General features: G+C 45.5%; 6 non-coding genes across 6 annotated transcripts; all 6 read left to right on the top strand.

Annotated features, from left to right (window-relative positions):
- Positions 1-636: 636 nt before the first annotated feature.
- On the top strand, positions 637-708 carry TRNAQ-CUG (transfer RNA glutamine (anticodon CUG)). The gene has a single exon. It is a non-coding gene; the product is annotated as a tRNA-Gln (tRNA).
- Positions 709-2,293: 1,585 nt separating this feature from the next.
- On the top strand, positions 2,294-2,365 carry TRNAQ-CUG (transfer RNA glutamine (anticodon CUG)). The gene has a single exon. It is a non-coding gene; the product is annotated as a tRNA-Gln (tRNA).
- A 511-nt stretch (positions 2,366-2,876) lies between these two features.
- On the top strand, positions 2,877-2,948 carry TRNAQ-CUG (transfer RNA glutamine (anticodon CUG)). Its single transcript has one exon. It is a non-coding gene; the product is annotated as a tRNA-Gln (tRNA).
- A 5,550-nt stretch (positions 2,949-8,498) lies between these two features.
- Positions 8,499-8,570, top strand: TRNAQ-CUG (transfer RNA glutamine (anticodon CUG)). Its single transcript has one exon. It is a non-coding gene; the product is annotated as a tRNA-Gln (tRNA).
- A 6,939-nt stretch (positions 8,571-15,509) lies between these two features.
- Positions 15,510-15,581, top strand: TRNAQ-CUG (transfer RNA glutamine (anticodon CUG)). Its single transcript has one exon. It is a non-coding gene; the product is annotated as a tRNA-Gln (tRNA).
- A 1,570-nt stretch (positions 15,582-17,151) lies between these two features.
- TRNAQ-CUG (transfer RNA glutamine (anticodon CUG)) lies at positions 17,152-17,223 on the top strand. Its single transcript has one exon. It is a non-coding gene; the product is annotated as a tRNA-Gln (tRNA).
- Positions 17,224-18,319: the final 1,096 nt, after the last annotated feature.

The following is an 18,319-nucleotide window of genomic DNA, read 5'->3' as shown; positions in this document are numbered from 1 at the left end:
ACCCCAAACATGACTCCTGAAGTGACACGATTCAAACACATTGGTGGCTCCTTGGCACGACAGACGGCGATGGAGGTGAGAGATATTTCACTCCAACCTCCCCAAATGCAACATACATGACATTTCGGCCACGATCATAAAACATGTGGCTCCTTCTGAGCAATGCTCCTACAACAACCACTCACAGCTGAGTATTTCGAAAATCAAAGGCTCAAACAACTACTGCGTCCTTGTGCAGCAGCTTCTTGGTGATTGCAAGACCAGTTTCGACAGAGTCGCTTCCTTTGTGAGTTGTTTTTGCACTATTTACCATCACGATCCTGCACAATACTTGCAGCGAACGCAAATGTGGCACCAGAGACTGAGAGAGAGTGTTGATCTTTCTTTTGCCAAAGTTCAACTCTGTCTCTTCTTTCACTTTCTCCCTCTCATCGAGTCACTCGAATCATGCCCCAAAGCAACGGAGCCTGCAGCTCTCCAATTGGTTTCCCTTACATTGCAACAGCAGGCCATCAGCCTTGTTCGGCCAGGGAGGTCCAGAAGTGGAGGCTCAGGGAAGAGCGAGAATGTGTCTCAAGAGACAGAACATTGTGACGGTTGAAGGAAGAATTGGCTGAGTCAGAGTTGGTGATGTGTGGTTCCATGGTGTAATGGTTAGCACTCTGGACTCTGAATCCAGCAATCTGAGTTCAAATCTCAGTGGAACCTTCTAAAACTTTTTCAACTTCAACAAATTTGTTTGATGCTCCGGAAGTTGACACAACTGTAAATTTGTTGCAGCAGTTTCAAATTGGGACAAAGAAGGAGCAGCAGTTGGTGTCGTTTATCTGGAGTTTTGGAAGGTGTTTGAGAAGGTGCTGCAGCTGTGTTATTTTCCTTGGATTCATAATATGTGAATCAGGTTTAGCTTCGATGGAAGTCTGTTTGCTCTCAGGAGATTTGAGAGTTTTTACCCCACGGGTCGAAGCTGCTTGTGTTCTCTCCTTTCTTGTGTACGGTTCATTTGAACTTCTATTTCTCCATTATTCGTGAACAGAATTCAATGTAAATTGACAGGTATATACCAGACATATGTGCAGACATGAACCGAGCCCAAAGTGCGATTCCGGCCCTTTCGGCCGAGAAACGGCTCTTTCGGTCCATTTTCATAAAATTGTTATTAAACAATAAAATAAATGTGCTGGGCGATGCCCAATGCAAAATTAAGTCGCAAATGATGATATGAAACTCGCCTCACTCTTGTGAGGTGTTCTGGTTTCTTTTTCTGATGTGATGAAGATCTTAACAAATTTCAAAACTATCTGTCGTCTGTGCTATCGCTCACGTGAGAGTTGTACGAATGAACTCCCATGGGGTATGTCGCAATTCAAACTTGTTATCATTGCGACTCAACAACGAATGGAATTTGACGATGAATGCCATGGAAGTCTTTTCTTCCCCTCAAAATTGGTGACAACAAGGTGATTTTAAAGGATGGACAAGAAGTTGCAAACAGGAATAAAGAAAACAATGAAGAACAACCAGCCGTAGCCTTCCCAGATGATGAACAATCTTCATCGGTTGCAGTGGTTTTGACAAAGTTGCCGACATTCTGTCCGGATTACCCACAGCCGTGGATTACGCAACTCAAAGCTCAATGAGACACCCGAAACTTGACTACTGAAGTGACACAATTCAAACACATTGGTGGCTCCTTGGCCTGACAGTCAGCGATGGAGGTGAGAGATATTTCACTCCAACCTCCCTGAATACAACAAACATGACATTTAGATTTCTGCCACGATCATAAAGCATGTGGCTCCTTCTGAGCACTACTCCTTTCAACAATCACTCACAGCTGAGTATTTCGAAAATCAAAGACCCAAACAACTGCTGCGTCTTGTGCAGCAGCTTCTCGGTGATTGCAAGACCACTTTCGACGAGTCGTTCCTTTGTGAATTGTTTTTGCACTATTTACCATCACAATCCTGCACAATACTTGCAGTGAACATAGATCTGGCACCAGAGACCGCGAGAGAGAGAGAGAGAGAGTCTTCATCTTTCCTTTGCGAAAGTTCATCTCTGTCTCTTCTTCCACCTTCTCACTCTGATCGAGTCACTCGAATCATACCGCAAAGCAACGGAGCCTGCAGCTCTCCGATGGGTTTCCCTTGCATTGCAACAGCAAGTTATCAGCCTTGTTTGGCCACCGAGGTCCGGAATTCGAGACTCCGGGAAAAGCGAGAACGTGTTTCAAGAGAGAACATTGTGATGGTTGAAGGAAGAATTGGCTGAGTCAGAGTGGGTGATGTGTGGTTCCATGGTGTAATGGTGAGCACTCTGGACTCTGAATCCAGCAATCTGAGTTCAAATCTCAGTGGAACCTTCTTAAACTTTTTTTCATCTTTCACAAATCTGATTGAGTGCTCCGATGTCGACAGAACTCCAATATATTTGTTGCAGCAGTTTCAAATTGGGAAGAAGAAGGAGCTGCAGTTGATGTTGTTTTTCAAGAGTTTTTGAAGGTGTTTGACGAGGCGCTCCTTTGTGCGTTGTTCTTGCAATATTTACCACCACGATCCCGAACAATAATCACAGCCAACGTCGATCTGGCACCAGAGACCGAGAGAGAGTCTTCATCTTTCCTTTGTGAAAGTTCATATCTGTCTCTTCTTCCACCTTCTCACTCTGATCGAGTCACTCGAACCATACCGCAAAGCAACAGAGCCTGCAGCTCTCCGATGGGTTTCCCTTGTGTGGCAACAGCAGGTTATCAGCCTTGTTTGGCCACGGAGTTCCGGAAGTGGAGGCTCAGGGAAGAGCGAGAACGTGTCTCAAGAGACAGAACATTGTGACGGTTGAAGGAAGAATTGGCTGAGTCAGAGTAGGTGATATGTGGTTCCATGGTGTAATGGTGAGCACTCTGGACTCTGAATCCAGCAATCTGAGTTCAAATCTCAGTGGAACCTTCTTAAACTTTTTTTCATCTTTAACAAACTTGATTGAGTGCTCCGATTTCGACAGAACTCCAATATATTTGTTGCAGCAGTTTCAAATTGGGAAGAAGAAGGAGCTGCAGTTGGTGTCATTTCTCTGGAGTTTTCGAAGGTGTTTGACGAGGCCCTGCAGCTGTGTTACTTTCCTTTGGGTTCAAAACATGTGAATCAGGTTGAGCTTTGACCGAAGTCTGTTTGCTCTCAGGAGATTTGAGAGTTTTTACCCCACGGGGTCGAAGCTCCGCTCGTGTTCTCTCCTTTCTTGTGTGCGGTTCATTTGAACGTCTATTTCTCCATTATTCGTGAACAGAATTCAATGTAAATTGACAGGTATATACCAGACATATGTGCAGACATGAACGAAGCCCAAAGTGCGATTCCGGCCCTTTCGGCCGAGTGAGAGAGAGAGTGAGAGAGTGAGAGAGTGAGAGAGTGAGAGAGTGAGAGAGTGAGAGTGAGAGAGTGAGAGAGTGAGAGTGAGAGAGGGAGAGAGAGAGTGAGAGTGAGAGTGAGTGAGAGTGAGAGAGAGAGAGAGAGAGAGAGAGAGAGAGAGAGAGAGAGAGAGAGAGAGAGAGAGAGTTCAAGAGAGAGAGTGAGAGAGTGAGAGTGAGAGAGAGAGTGAGAGAGTGAGAGAGTGAGAGAGTGAGAGAGTGAGAGAGTGAGAGAGTGAGAGAGTGAGAGTGAGAGAGTGAGTGAGAGTGAGAGAGTGAGAGAGTGAGAGTGAGAGAGTGAGAGAGTGAGAGAGTGAGAGAGTGAGAGAGTGAGAGTGAGAGAGTGAGAGAGTGAGAGAGTGAGAGTGAGAGAGTGAGAGAGAGAGAGAGAGAGTGAGAGTGAGAGTGAGTGAGAGTGAGTGAGAGAGAGAGAGAGAGAGAGAGAGAGAGAGAGAGAGAGAGAGAGAGAGAGAGAGAGAGAGAGAGAGAGAGAGAGAGAGAGAGAGAGAGAGTGAGAGTGAGAGAGAGAGAGTCTTCATCTTTCCTTTGCGACAGTCCACTCTGTCTCTTCTTTCACCTTCTCCCTCTCATTGAGTCGCTCGACTCATACCCCAAAGCAACGGAGCCTGCAGCTCTCCGATGGGTTTCCCTTGAATTGCAACAGCAGACCATCAGCCTTGTTCGGCCAGGGAGGTCCAGAAGTGGAGGCTCGGGGAAGAGCGAGAAGGTGTCTCAAGAGACAGAACATTGTAACGGTTGAAGGAAGAATTGGCTGGCTCAGAGAGGGTGATGTGTGGTTCCATGGTGTAATGGTTAGCACTCTGGACTCTGACTCCATTGATCTGAGTTCAAATCTTGGTGGAACCTTCTTCAAGTTTTTTTCTTCTTCAACAAATTTGTTTGATGCTCCGAAGTTGACAGAACTCCAATAAATTTGTTGCAGCAGTTTCAAATTGGGAAGGAGAAGGAGCTGTCGTTGGTGTCATTGATCTGGAGTTTTTGAAGTTGTTTGAGGAGGCTCTGCTGCTGTGTTATTTTCCTTTGGTATCATCATGTGTGAATCAGGTTTAGCTTTGAGTGAAGGCTGTTTCCTGTGAGGAGATTTGAGAGTTTTTATAATTGCAATTTAACAACGACTGAAGTTGGATAACGAAAGTTACGGATGTCTTTTCATCCCCTCCAAATTGGTGACCTGCAGGTGATCAAGTTGGACAAACGCGAAATTGCAAGCACGAATCAAGATAACGATTAAGAATAACCAGTCGTCGCCTTCTCAGACGCAGAACAATCTCTCAGGTTGCAGTGGTTTCGAAAAAGCTACCGCCATTCTGTCCTCATGACCCAGAGGCGTGGTTTACACAACTCAAAGCTCAATTCAACACCCCAAACATGACTCCTGAAGTGACACGATTCAAACACATTGGTGGCTCCTTGGCACGACAGACGGCGATGGAGGTGAGAGATATTTCACTCCAACCTCCCCAAATGCAACATACATGACATTTCGGCCACGATTATAAAGCATGTGGCTCCTTCTGAGCAATGCTCCTTACAACAACCACTCACAGCTGAGTATTTCGAAAATCAAGGACCCAAAAAACTACTTCGTCTTGTGCAGCAGCTTTTTGGTGATTGCAAGACCACTTTCGACGAGTCGTTCCTTTGTGGGTTGTTTTTGCACTATTTACCATCACGATCCTGCACAATACTTGCAGCGAACGCAAATCTGGGACCAGAGACTGAGAGAGAGTGTTGATCTTTCTTTTGCTAAGGTCCAACTCTGTCTCTTCTTTCACCTTCTCCCTCTCATCGAGTCGCTCAAATCATACCTCAAAGCAACAGAACCTGCAGCTTTCCAATGGGTTTCCCTTGCATTGCAATTGCAGGCCATCGGCCTTGATTGGGCTCCGAGGTCCGGAAGTGGAGGCTCAGGGAAGAGCGAGAACGTGGCTCAAGAGACAGAACATTGTGACGGTTGAAGGAAGAATTGGCTGAGTCAGAGTAGGTGATGTGTGGTTCCATGGTGTAATGGTTAGCACTCTGGACTCTGAATCCCATAATCTGAGTTCAAATGTCAGTGGAACCTTCTTAAACTTTTTTCATCTTCAACAAATTTGTTTGATGCTCAGAAGTTGACAGAACTCCTGCAAATTTGTTGCAGCCATTTGAAATTGGGAAGGAGAAGGAGCTGCAGTTGGTGTGGTTTATCTGGAGTTTTGGAAGTTGTTTGATAAGGCGCTGCAGTTGTGTTATTTTCCTTTGGATTCATAATATGTGAATCAGGTTGAGCTTTGATCGAAGTCTGTTTCTTCTCAGGGGATTTGAGAGTTTTTAGGCCACGGGGTCGAAGCTCCGCTCACGTTCTCTCTTTTCTTCTGTACGCTTCATTTGAACGTCTATTTCTCCATTATTTGTGAACAGAATTCGAAGTAAATTGACAGGTATATACCAGACATATGTGCAGGCATGAACTGAGCACAAAGTGCGATTCCGGCCCTTTGGGCTGAGAAACGGTTCTTTCGGTCCATTCTCATAAAATTATTTTTAAAATAAAATAAATGTGCTGAGCGATGCCCAACGCAAAATTAAGTCGCAAATGATGATATGAAGCAAATGATGATATGAAGTCAGTAGCCTTATTCTTGTGAGGTGTTCTGGTTTATTTTTCTGAAAGGATGAAGATCTTACTAAATTTCAAAACGATCTGTCGTCTGTGCTATCGCTCACCTGAGAGTTGTACGAATGAACTCCCAACAGAGTATGTCGCAATTTGAGCTTGTCATCATTGCGACTTAACAACGAATGGAATTTGACAATGAATGCCACGGAAGTCTTTTCTTCCCCTCAAAATTGTTGACAACAAGGTGATTTTAATGGATGGACAAGAAGGTGCAAACAGGAATAAAGAAAACGATTAAGAACAATCAGCCATAGCCTTCCCAGATGATGAACAGTCTTCATCGGTTGCTGTGGTTTTGACATAGCTTCTGCCATTCTGTCCTAATTACCCAGAGCCGTGGATTACGCAACTCAAAACTCAATGAGACACCCGAAACTTGACGACTGAAGTGACAGAATTCAAATACATTGGTGGCTCCTTGGCACTACAGTTGTCAATGGAGGTGAGAGATATTTCACTGCAACCTCTCCGAATGCAACGGACATGACATTTAGGCCATGATCATCAAGCATAAGGCTCCATCTGAGCATTGCTCCTTTCAAAAACTTCTCACAGCTGCAGATATCGAAAATCAAAGACCCACACAACCACTGCGTGTTGTACAGCAGCTTCTTGTTTACTGCAACGCCACCTTCGACCAGTCGCTCCTTTGTGCGTTGTTCTTGCAATATTTTCCACCACGATCCTGCACAATAATACTCACAGCGAACATCGATCTAGCAACAGAGATTGAGAGAGAGAGAGAGAGGGAGAGAGAGAGAGAGAGAGAGAGAGAGAGAGAGAGAGAGAGAGAGAGAGGGAGAGAGAGAGAGAGAGAGAGAGAGAGAGAGAGAGAGAGAGAGAGAGAGAGAGAGAGAGAGAGAGAGAGAGAGAGAGAGAGAGAGAGAGAGAGAGAGAGAGAGAGAGAGAGAGAGAGAGAGAGTTTTCATCTTTCCTTTGCGATAGTTCATCTCTGTCTCTTCTTTTACCTTCCCCCTCTGATCGAGTCACTCGAATCATACCACCAAGGAACAGAGCCTGCAGCTCTCCGATGGGGTTCCCTGACATTGCAACAGCAGGCCATCAGCCTTGTTTTAACAACGAAGTCTGGAAGTGGAGGCTCAGGAAGAGCGAGAACGTGGCTCAAGAGACAGAACCTTGTAACGGTTGAAGGAAGAATTGGCTGAGTCAGAATTGGTGATGTGTGGTTCCATGGTGTAATGGTTCGTACTCTGGACTCTGAATCCAGCAATCTGAGTTCAAATTTTAGTGGAACCTTGTGAAATTTATTTCGTCTTCAACAAATTTGTTTGAGTGCTCCGATGTCGACTGAACTCCAATAAATTTGTTGGAGAAGTTTCAAATTTGGAAGGAGAAGAAACTGCAGTTGATGTCGTTTGTCTGGAGTTTTTGAAGGTGTGTGACGAGGCACTGCAGCTGTGTTATTTTCCTTTGGTATCATCATGTGTGAGTCAGGTTTCGCTTTGAGTGAAGGCTGTTTCCTGTGAGGAGGTTTGAGAGTTTTTATTGTTGCGATTTAACAACGACTGAAGTTGGACAAGGAAAGTTACGAATCTTTTCTTCCACTCTAAATTGGTGACCATGAGGTGATCAAAATGAACGAAACAGAAGTTGCAAGCACGAATCAAGATATCGATAAAGAACAACCAGCTGTCACCTTCGCAGAGGCTGAACAATCTCCATCAGTCGCAGTGGTTTCGAAAAAGCTGCCGCCATTCTGTCCTAATTACCCACAGGCGTGGTTTACACAACTCAATGTTCAATTCAACACCCCCAAACATGTCTCCAAAAGTAACACGATGCAAACACATTGGTGGCTCCTTGGCCTGACAGTCGGCGATGGAGGTGAGAGATATTTCACTCCGACCTCCCTGAATACAACATACATGACATTTAGATTTCCGCCACGATCATAAAGCATGTGGCTCCTTCTGAGCACTACTCCTTTCAACAATCACTCACAGCTGAGTGGTTCGAAAATCAAAGACCCAAACAACTGCTGCGTCTTGTGCATCAGCTTCTCGGTGATTGCAACGCCACTTTCGACGAGTCGTTCCTTTGTGAGTTGTTTTTGCACTATTTACCATCACAATCCTGCACAATACTTGCAGCGAACGTAGATCTGGCACCAGAGACCAAGAGAGAGAGTCTTCATCTTTCCTTTGCGAAAGTTCATCTCTGTCTCTTCTTCCACCTTCTCACTCTGATCGAGTCACTCGAATCATACCGCAAAGCAACGGAGCCTGCAGCTCTCCAATGGGTTTCCCTTGCATTGCAACAGCAAGTTATCAGCCTTGTTTGGCCACCGAGGTCCGGAAGTGGAGGCTCAGGGAAGAGCGAGAACGTGTCTCAAGAGACAGAACATTGCGACGGTTGAAGGAAGAATTGGCTGAGTCAGACTGGGTGATATGTGGTTCCATGGTGTAATGGTGAGCACTCTGGACTCTGAATCCAGCAATCTGAGTTCAAATCTCAGTGGAACCTTCTTAAACTTTTTTTCATCTTTAACAAACTTGATTGAGTGCTCCGATGTCGACAGAACTCCAATATATTTGTTGCAGCAGTTTCAAATTGGGAAGAAGAAGGAGCTGCAGTTGGTGTCATTTCTCTGGAGTTTTCGAAGTTGTTTGACGAGGCCCTGCAGCTGTGTTACTTTCCTTTGGGTTCAAAACATGTGAATCAGGTTGAGCTTTGACCAAAGTCTGTTTGCTCTCAGGAGATTTGAGAGTTTTTACCCCACGTGGTCGAAGCTCCGCTCGTGTTCTCTCCTTTCTTGTGTACGGTTCATTTGAACGTCTATTTCTCCATTATTCGTGAACAGAATTCAATGTAAATTGACAGGGAAATACCAGACATATGTGCAGACATGAACGAAGCCCAAAGTGCGATTCCGGCCCTTTTGCCTGAGAAACGGCTCTTTCGGTCCATTTTCATAAAATTGTTATTAAAACAATAAAATAAATGTGCTGGGCGATGACCAACGCAAAACGAAGTCGCAAATGATGAAATGAAACTCGCCTCACTCTTGTGAGGTGTTCTGGTTTCTTTTTCTGATGTGATGAAGATCTTACCAAATTTCAAAACTATCTGTCGTCTGTGCTATCGCTCACGTGAGAGTTGTACGGATGAACTCCCATGGGGTATGTCGCAATTCGAACTTGTTATCATTGCGACTCAACAACGAATGGAATTTGACGATGAATGCCACGGAAGTCTTTTCTTCCCCTCAAAATTGGTGACAACAAGGTGATCTTAATGGATGGACAAGAAGTTGCAAACACGAATAAAGTAACGATTCAGAACAACCGGCCGTAGCCTTCCCAGATGATGAACAATCTTCATCGGTTGCTCTGGTTTTGACAAAGCTGGCGCCATTCTGTCCTCATTACCCACAGCAGTGGATTACGCAACTCAAAGCTCAGACACCCGAAACATGACTTCTGAAGTGACACAATCCAAACACATTGGTGGCTCCTTGGCGCTACAATTGTCAATGGAGGTGAGAGATATTTCACTGCAACCTCTCCAAATGCAACGGACATGACATTTCGGCCACGATCATAAAGCATAAGGCTCCATCTGAGCATTGCTCCTTTCAAAAACTTCTTACAGCTGCAAATTTCGAAAATCACAGACCCATACAACCACTGCGTCTTGTGCAGCAGCTTTTTGTTGACTGCAACGCCACGTTCTCCCAGTCGCTCCCTTGCGCGTTGTTCTTGCAATATTTACCACCATGATTCCGAACAATACTCGTAGCGCACAAAGATCTAGCACCAGAGACTGATAGAGAGTCTTCATCTTTCCTTTGTGAAAGTCCAACTCTGTCTCTTCTTCCACCTTCTCACTCTGATCGAGTTGCTCGAATCATACCGCAAAGCAACGGAGCCTGCAGCTCTCCAATGGGTTTCACTTGCATTGCAACATCAGGCCATCAGCCTTGTTTGGCCACCGAGGTCCGGAAATCAAGACTCCGGGAAGCGCGAGAACTTGTTTCAAGACACAGAAGATTGTGATGGTTGGACAAAGAAATGGTTGAGTCAGAGTAGGTGATATGTGGATCCAAGGTATAATGGTTGACACCTTGGAATCTGAATCCAGCAATGTGAGTTCAAATCTCAGTGGAACCTACTGAAGGTTTTTTTCATCTTTCACAAATTTGATTGAGTGATCCGATGTCGACAGAACTCCAATAAATTTCTTGCCGTAGTTTCAAATTGGGAAGGAGAAGGAGCTGCAGTTGATGTCATTTATCTGGAGTTTTGGAAGGTGTTTGAGAAAGTGCTGCAGCTGTATTATTTTCCTTTTGGTATCATCATGTGTGAGTCAGGTTTTGCTTTGAGTGAAAGCTGTTTCCTGTGAGGAGGTTTTAGAGTTTTTATTATTGCGATTTAACAACGAATGAAGTTGGATAACGAAAGTTTCAGATATCTTTCCTTCCCCTCCAAACTGGTGACCAGGTGATCAAAATGGACAGAGAAGGAGTTGCAAACACGAATCAAGTCAAACCGAACGACCAATCATCAAGTCATTCTCAGGTGCTCAAAAATTTTCATCGCTGGCAGCGGTTCAGTAAAAGTTGCCGCCATTCTGGCCGAATGACTCTCAGCCACGGTTGACACAACTCAAAGCTCAATTTGACTCCCGAAACATCACAAATGAAATGACACGATTCAAACACATTGTTGGCTTCTTGGCACGACATTCGGCGATGGAGGTGAGAGATATTTCACTCCAACCTCCCCGAATACAACATACATGACATTTCCGCCACGATCATAAAGCATGTGCTTCCATCTGAGCAATGCTCCTTTCAACAACCACTCACAGCTGAGTATTTCGAAAATCAAAGACCCAAACAATGACTGCGTCTTGTGCAGCAGCTTCTCGGTGATTGCAACGCCACTTTCGATGAGTCGGTCCTTTGTGGGTTGTTTTTGCACTATTTTGGCGTTCGTCACATTTGCTCTACGGAGAGGATACGGCGGCCGTACGCCCTCTGAATTGACAGAAACGTGCGGCGGCCGCAGTGTTTCTGCGGTGGCCTCAGGGTGGCCCTACGCCATTTGGCTATCTTTTACAGGCCGTCGGGGTCGCCGTGGAATTATAACGCGGAGTTATAAATTTTTTCATTTCTCGGTTGGCCGTAGCAATTCGACATGCCGTAGTTGTTACGTAGTTGTGTTCCACGTCGACCGTACGTTGGGGGTACGGTGGGCTTGCCTTATTCGTGCGGCTGCCGTCTTATCTTATCAATGAAAAATGAATTTTGCCCTAAAAACCGAATACATTAAAAAAAAACCGAACACAACGAAGCATTCATGTTTGTTCACATGTCTCCCCCGCCTGTTCGAGCCGCATCTTCCCGCTTCGTTCATTCAGTTCGTCCCTTCGTCGGTGGAAGTCCTCGTGAAAGCATCTCTCGCGTCAATCGCTGCTTTACCTCTTGTTTTCACCTTGATTTGTGCTGTTTTTTTATTTTTACTCATCTTGTGTTTGAATGAATAACAAAAAAGCAATCCGATCACGTGGTGTGAAGGACTGTCGGGCAAGGATTTAATTTCACAGAAAAACCGGTTGTAATTTGGAATATCCATGATTGCCTCAGCCCGATGCGTTTGATGAAAGTGATTGTGGTTCTGGGGGCATCATGTTTGATGAGCTACCCTGGGGGCAGCGCTCGCAGAGTGCACGCGTGATCGGAACCCAGGCCGGAGCTCGAGCCTGTGTGGACCTTTGGATTGGTGATTGTACCAGTTTACATACAATACACCGCCACCGAAGGTCATTTACTCATCTTATTTACCTTAAACATGGGGAATTTCAGTTTCAAGTGTCTTGAAAGTGGGGTTTCTTGGGGTCCAGGAACAGATTAATTCACTCCATTATTTCTTATTGGGAAAATAGTTTGGGAATCGAACTTTTTGCAATCCGAACAGCCTCCTGGAAGGAATTGAATTCGGATTCTGGGGCACCACGAACTGGTATATTCCGAACTGTTATATTTTTATTTCAGTCAAAAAAGAACTGGTATATATACCGACTCGTTACCGTCCGTCTGGCCGCACATTCGCCTTAGTGCCCCCCTGCGGTCGCCTTGCGGGCACCTTGAGGCGACCTTGCGTCTGCCTTGAAAATTCTATGGCCGCCGCAGGGACGCCCTAAGGTCACTGTGCGACATCAAATCAAAGACTGTATGACATCCCCACGTTTTTGGTGTCCACAATTTCTAAATACCCGGTGTGGCTACCCAAAAAATAAAAAATGATGTGACTGCTACATTGTGTGACCGTGGAAATACTGCGGCCGCCGTATAATTGCTCGTGGCCGTAGATTTTGGAGACCCCACGGCCGCCGTGGAAATGTGACAGGCCTAACCATCACGATCCCACACAATACTTGCTGCGAATGCAAATCTGGCACCAGAGACCGAGAGAGAGTGTTCATCTTTTCTTTGCGGAAGTCCAACTCTGTCTCTTCTTCCACCTTCTCACTCTGATTGAGTCGCTCAAATCATACCCCAAAGCAACGGAGCCTCCAGTTCTCCAATGGGTTTCCCTTGCATTGCAACAGCAGGCCATCAGCTTTCTTTGGCCACCGACCGGGGTCCGGAAGTCGAGACTCGGGGAAGAGCGAGAACGTGGCTCAAGAGACAGAACATTGTTATGGTTGAAGGAAGAATTGGCTGAGTCAGAGGGGGTGATGTATGGTTCCATGGTGAAATGGTTTGCACTCTGGACTCTGAATCCAGTGATCTGAGTTCAAATCTTGGTGGAACCTTCTTAAACTTTTTTCATCTTCAACAAATTTGTTTGAGCGCTCCGAAGTTGACAGAACTGCTGCAAATTTGTTGCAGCAGTTTCAAATTGGGAAGCAGAAGGAGCTGCAGTTGGTGTCGTTTATCTGGAGTTTTGGAAGGTGCTTGATAAGGCGCTGCAGCTGTTTTTTCCTTTGGTTTCATAATATGTGAATCAGGTTTAGCTTTGATTGAAGGCTGTTTCCTCTCAAGAGATTTCAGAGTCTTTATTATTGCAATTTAACGACGAATGGAATCGGACAACGAAAGTTTCAGATATCTTTCCTTCCCCCCCAAACTGGTGACCAGGAAGAGATCAAAATGGACAGAGAAGGAGTTACAAACACGAATCAATTCAAACAGAAAGAACCAATCATCAAGTCATTCTCAGATGCTCAACAATTTTCATCGCTGGAAGCGGTTTAGTTAGAGTTGCCGCCATTCTGGCCGAATGACCCTCAACCACGGTTGACACAACTCAAAGGTCAATTTGACTCCCGAAACATCACGACTGAAATGACACGATTCAAACACATTGTTGGCTTCTTGTCACCAGAGTCTGTGATGGAGGTGAGAGATATTTTCCACAACTTCCCGAACGCTCTGCACACGACTTTGAAGGCCGTGCTTACAAAGCTTACGACTTCCTCTCAGCACTGCCCTTTTCAACAACTCATCAAAGCTCAGGATTTCTGAAATTGGAGACCAACATAAGGACAACATTTTATTCAGCTTATTCTTGGTGTCCACAACACCATCTTCGACGAGTTGCTCCTTCGTGGGTTCTTGTTGAAATGTTTACGACCACCCATCTGTCAGATAATTGTAAGTAATGCAGAGCAACGAGAGAAGAGAAAGAGAAAGAGAGAGAGAGAGAGAGAGAGAGAGAGAGAGAGAGAGAGAGAGAGAAAGAGAGAGAGAAAGAGAAAGAGAGAGAGAGAGAGAGAGAGAGAGAGAGAGAGAGAGAGAGAGAGAGAGAGAGAGAGAGAGAGCGAGGGAGAGAGAGAGAGAGGGAGAGAGAGAAAGAGAGAGAGAGAGAGAGAGAGAGAGAGAGAGAGAGAGAGAGAGAGAGAGAGAGAGAGAGAGAGAGAGAGACAGAGACAGAGAGAGACAGAGAGAGAGACAGAGAGAGAGAGACAGAGTGTGTTCATCTTTCCTTTGTGAAAGCCCAACTCTGTCTCTCCTTTCATTTTCTCCCTCTTATCGAGTCGCTCGAGTCATTCCCCAAAGCAACGAAGGCAGCTCTCCGATGGGTTTCCCTTGCATTGCAACAGCAGGTTATCAGCCTTGTTTGGCCACCAAGGTCCGGAAATGGAGGCTCGGGGAAGAGCGAGAACATGGCTCAACAGACAGAACATTGTGACGTTTAAAGGAAGAATTGGCTCAGTCAGAGTGGGTGATGTGTGGTTCCATGGTGTAATGGTTAGCACTCTGGACTCTGAATCCACCAATCTGAGTTCAAATCTCCTTGGAACCTTCTTAAACTTTTTTTCATCTTTCACAAATTTGTTTGAGTGCTCCGATGTCGACAGAACTCCAATAAATTTGTTGCAGCAGTTTCAAATTGTGAAGAAGAAGGAGCTACAGTTGATGTCGTTTATCAAGCATTTGACAAGGTGTTTGATGAGGTGCTGCAGCTGTGTTATTTTCCTTTGGTATCATCATGTGTGAATCAGGTTTCGCTTTGAGTAAAGGCTGTTTCCTGTGAGGAGGTTTGAGAGTTTTTATAATGGCGATTTAACAACAACTGAAGTTGGACAACGAAAGTTACGGATGTCTTTTCATCCCCTCCAATTTGGTGACCAGGAGGTGATCAAAATGGACAAACGAGAAGTTGCAAGCACGAATCAAGATATCGATTTAGAATAACCAGCCGTCGCCTTCACAGATGCTGAACAATCTCCATCGGTCACAGTGGTTTCGAAAAAGCTGCCGCCATTCTGTCCTAATTACCCACAGGTGTGGTTTACACAACTCAAAGCTCAATTCAACACCCCAAAAATGACTCCTGAAGTGACACGATTCAAACACATTGGTGGCTCCTTGGCACGACAGACGGCGATGGAGGTGAGAGATATTTCACTCCAACCTCCCCAAATGCAACATACATGACATTTCGGCCACGATCATAAAACATGTGGCTCCTTCTGAGCTCTGCTCCTTTCAACAACCAAACACAGCTGATTATTTTGAAAATCAAAGACCCAAACAACGACTGCATCTTGTGCAGCAGCTTCTCAGTGATTGCAAGACCACTTTCGACGAATCGGTCCTTTGTGGGTTGTTTTTGCACTATTTACCATCACGGTCCTGCACAATACTTACAAGCAAACGCAAATCTGCCACCAGAGACTGAGAGAGAGTGTTCATCTTTCCTTTGCGGAAGTCCAACTCTGTCTCTTCTTTCACCTTCTCCCTCTCATCGAGTCGCTCAAACCATACCTCAAAGCAACAGAAACTGCAGCTCTCCAATGGGTTTCCCTTGCGTTGGAACAGCAGGCCATCAACCTAGTTTGGCCACCGAGGTCTGGAAGTGGAGGCTCGGGGAAGAGTGAAAATGTGGCTCAAGAGACAGAACATTGTGACGGTTGAAGGAAGAATTGGCTGAGTCAGAGTAGGTGATGTCTGGTTCCATGGTGTAATGGTTAGCACTTTGGACTCTGAATCCTGCAATCTGAGTTCAAATCTCAGTGGAACCTTCTTAAACTTTTTTCATCTTCAACAAATTTGTTTGATGCTCCGAAGTTGACAGAACTCCTGCAAATTTGTTGCAGCAGTTTCAAATTGGGAAGGAGAAGGGGCTGCAGTTGGTGTCGTTTTCCTGGAGTTTTGGAAGGTGTTTGATAAGGTGCTGCAGCTGTGTTATTTTCCTTTGGTCTCATAAATGTGAATCAGGTTTTGCTTTGACGGAACGCTATTTCCTCTCAGGAGATTTGACAGTTTTTACCCCACGGGGTCGAAGCGCCGCTCGTGTTCTCTCCTTTCTTGTGTCCGGTTCATTTGAACTTCTCTTTCTCCATTATTCGTGAACAGAATTCGATGAAAATTGACAGGTATATACCAGACATATGCGCACGCATTAACTGTGCGCACAGGGCGATTCCGGCCGTTTGGGCCGAGAAACGGCTCTTTCAGTCCATTTTCATAAAATTGTTATTAAAACAAAATTAATGTGCTGGGCGATGCCCAATGCAAAACTAAGTCGCAAATGATGATGTGAAACTCGCCTCACTCTTGTGAGGTGTTCTGGTTTCTTTTTCTGATATGATGAAGATTTTACCAAATTTCAAAACTATCTGTCGTCTGTGCTATCGCTCACGTGAGAGTTGTATGGATGAACTCCCATGGGGTATGTTCGCAATTCGAGATTGTTGTCATTGCGATTTAACAACGAATGGAATTTGACGATGAATGCCACGGAAGTCTTTTCTTCCCCTCAAAATTGGTGACAACAAGGTGATCTTAATGGATGGACAAGAAGTTGCAAACAGGAATAAAGAAAACAATGAAGAACAACCAGCCGAAGCCTTCCCAGATGATGAACAATCTCCATCAGTCGCAGTGGTTTTGACAAAGTTGCCGACATTCTGTCCGGATTACCCACAGCCGTGGATTACGCAACTCAAAGCTCAATTCAATATCCAAAACTTAACTCCTTAAGTGACACGATTCAAACACATTGGTCACTCCTTGGCACGACAATCGGCAATGGAGGAAAGAGATATTTCACTACAACCTCTCCAGATGCAACGGACATGACATTTAGGCCACGATCATAAAGCATACGGCTCCCTCTGAGCACTGCTCCTTCAAAAAACTTCTCACAGCTGCAAATTTCGAAAATCAAAGACCCACACAACCACAGCATCTTGTGCAACAGCTTCTTGTTGACTGCAACACCACCTTCGACCAGTCGCTCCTTTGCGCATTCTTCTTGCAATATTTACCACCACAATCCTGCACAATACTCGCAGTGAACGGAGATCTGGCACGAGAGAGAGAGAATCTTCACCTTTCCTTTGTGAAAGTCCAACTTTGTCTCTTCTTTCACTTTCTCCCTCTCATCGAGTCACTCGAATCATACGCCAAAGCAACGGAGCCTGCAGCTCTCCGATGGGTTTCCCTTGCGTTACAACAGCAGGTCATGAGCCTTGTTTGGCCACCGAGGTCCGGAAGTGGAGGTTCAGGGAAGAGCGAGAACGTGGCTCACAAGACAGAACATTGTGACGGTTGATGGAAGAATTGGCTGAGTCAGAGTGGGTGATGTGTGGTTCCATGGTGTAATGGTTAGCACTCTGGACTCTGAATCCAGCAATCTGAGTTCAAATCTCAGTGGAACCTTATTAAACTTCTTTTCATCTTTTATAAATTCGATTGAGTGCTCCGATGTCAGCAGAACTCCCATAAATTTGTTGCAGCAGTTTCAAATTGGGAAGAAGAAGGAGCTGCAGTTGGTGTCATTTATCTGGATTTTCAGAAGATGTTTGAGAAGGCTCTGCAGCTGTTATTTTCCTTTGGTTTCATAATTTGTGAACAAGCTTCAGATTCTGTTTTTTTTTTGTTTTTTTTTTGGATGCATTGTCGAGGCTCGTATGAGAGCGAACACACAACGCACAGCAAGGGGGGCGTGATACAAGAGGGGCAGGAGTGGGAAGGGCAAAACAGTGAGGAACAGAGACATGAGGAGATCTGTGGAAGGGAGAGGGATGGAGTGGGTAACACGGGGTATGCATTACAGGGACTTTCAGGAAGGAAAGCAGGGAATTTGAAGGACGTGGGCTTGGGGTGGCTTAACGGGGGAAGAAAAGATCGAGGATTTGGATAGGGAATGATAAGAGGTGGTGGTGAACAGCTGTTTTGAAAGCCTGGAGGGAAGCATGGGATTGAACAGAGTGAGGCAGTTTATTCCAAAGGTGGGAAAAAAGAGGAATGAAAGAGTGAAGGTGAGAAGTGATTCGTGATTTTGGTAGTTTTACCAGAAGGGAGTTGTTGGCAGACATTGAGCGCCCTGCGGAAATATGGTGGGGACAAATGGCAGAGAGAGCGGGGGGGGCGAGACTGGAGAGGAGACAGTGGAAGACAGGAAGTCCACCGACCTGCCTGCGGTGATTGAGTGAGGTGCCCAAAGACAGCCTCATCGCGGGAGATGCCAATGATACGAAATGCCTTGGTTTCCACAGCGTGAATCCGAGAAAGGTAAGAGGCAGGAGCACCAGCCCAGAGGGGAGAGCAGTACTTCATCAGGCTGTGGGCGAAAGCTTTGTAAGTGGTCAGGAGCTCAGGTGGGCCGAGGAAGAACTTTGAACTACGGAGGATTCCCAGTCGGCGACTGGCCTTGGAGGCCAGGTTGGAAATGTGGCTTTCCCAGGAAAGATCATCAGATCCAGAAGCTTGAAAGAAAGGACTTCTTCCAGAGGATTGTTGAGAAAGTATATGG

The sequence above is a fragment of the Eptatretus burgeri genome, chromosome 9 (assembly GCF_056783735.1).
Source record: "Eptatretus burgeri isolate ZD-2024b chromosome 9, Ebu_testis_v1, whole genome shotgun sequence".
NCBI classification, from domain to species: Eukaryota; Metazoa; Chordata; class Myxini; order Myxiniformes; family Myxinidae; genus Eptatretus; species Eptatretus burgeri.
Note: the sequence above shows the minus strand (reverse complement) of the source record. Positions and strands in the feature narration are given on the sequence as shown.